The 1,152-nt window shown below is 43.1% G+C and overlaps 1 non-coding gene across 1 annotated transcript; it reads left to right on the top strand.

The window, feature by feature from the left end:
* Window positions 1-841: 841 nt before the first annotated feature.
* Window positions 842-949, top strand: LOC148577875 (small nucleolar RNA R71). Its single transcript, XR_015903787.1, has one exon. It is a non-coding gene; the product is annotated as a small nucleolar RNA R71 (small nucleolar RNA).
* Window positions 950-1,152: the final 203 nt, after the last annotated feature.

Here is a 1,152-nt window from a genome sequence, read left to right as displayed (position 1 = left end):
GGATTCCAGTGGTGCTTGAAGATTGGTTGCTGGAATTTTGTGTTGAACCAAGCTGTGTCATAAAAGCTTGCAGAGTAGAGGTGAGACCATTCAGACTGGCGTTAATAGTGTTCACGATGGTACTTTCCATGGCCAGTTGTCTTTTCTCAAAAGCTTGTAATAAATCTTCATTAGAAGATACCGAAGAATGAGTAAATTAAGAGGTTTGCTGTTGATTGTTCGGTGGTCCTTGGTTTTGCCTCAGGTGAGGTGCTCGGTAAGGTTGATTTTGCTGCCTGTTGTTGTTATTATTCCACCTCTGATTTCCTTGATTATCTCTACCTCCCCTATTATTGTTTTCCCTCCAATTCTGGTTTGAATTGTCCTGCCATCCATGGTTATTATTTCCACTTTGATTGTACCCTTGGTTGGGGCGGTCATAGAAGTTGTGAGTGGATGCCACCATGTTGTCTTCTTGTTGGAGCTGCGGGCATTCATCAGTGTAATGGCTGTAATCAGCACAAATTCCGCAAATTCTTTGTGGAACTAGTTGTTGGTTTTGCTGCGGTTGAGTTTGCTGAGCTTGTTGATTCAACTGCATTTGCTTCAGCAGGTTGGTCATTTCACAGATGCTTTGATTTAGAGCAGCAGTCTCTATGCCAGAAGATACTTCTGCAACGGCTTTTGAACGGTCTTGCTTCTGTCTGTGGTTCCGAGTAGATTCAGCTAAATCACTGATCAATTGCCAAGCTTCATCAGTGGTCTTCTACTTCTTCATAGACCCATTGCTGGCACTTTCCAATGTGGTCTTATCTTGGGGCCTCATACCTTGTGTGATATAGCTGAGTAGCACGATCTTGTCAATCATGTGGTGGGGGCATGCTTCCAGAAGATTATTGAAGCGCTCCCAGTATTCAAAGAGAGTCTCATTGTCATCCTGAACAATTGTAGAGATATCCTTCCTCAGTTTATCAGTAACTTCAGATGGGAAGAATTTCTCCAGAAACTCCTTTCTGAGTGTATCCCAGTTGGATACATTTGCTATAGGTTGAGTGTAGTACCACTCTCTTGCTTTTCCCTCAAGAGAGAACGGAAAAGCTTTCAGCAGAATTGAAATTTCATCAGTGCCATCACGCCTGACAGTAGAACAGGCTACCTGGAAATCTCTCAAGT

The sequence above is a fragment of the Arachis ipaensis genome, chromosome B1 (genome assembly GCF_059453495.1).
Source record: "Arachis ipaensis isolate K30076 ecotype BB chromosome B1, ASM5945349v1, whole genome shotgun sequence".
Lineage (NCBI taxonomy): Eukaryota > Viridiplantae > Streptophyta > Magnoliopsida > Fabales > Fabaceae > Arachis > Arachis ipaensis.
Note: the sequence above shows the minus strand (reverse complement) of the source record. Positions and strands in the feature narration are given on the sequence as shown.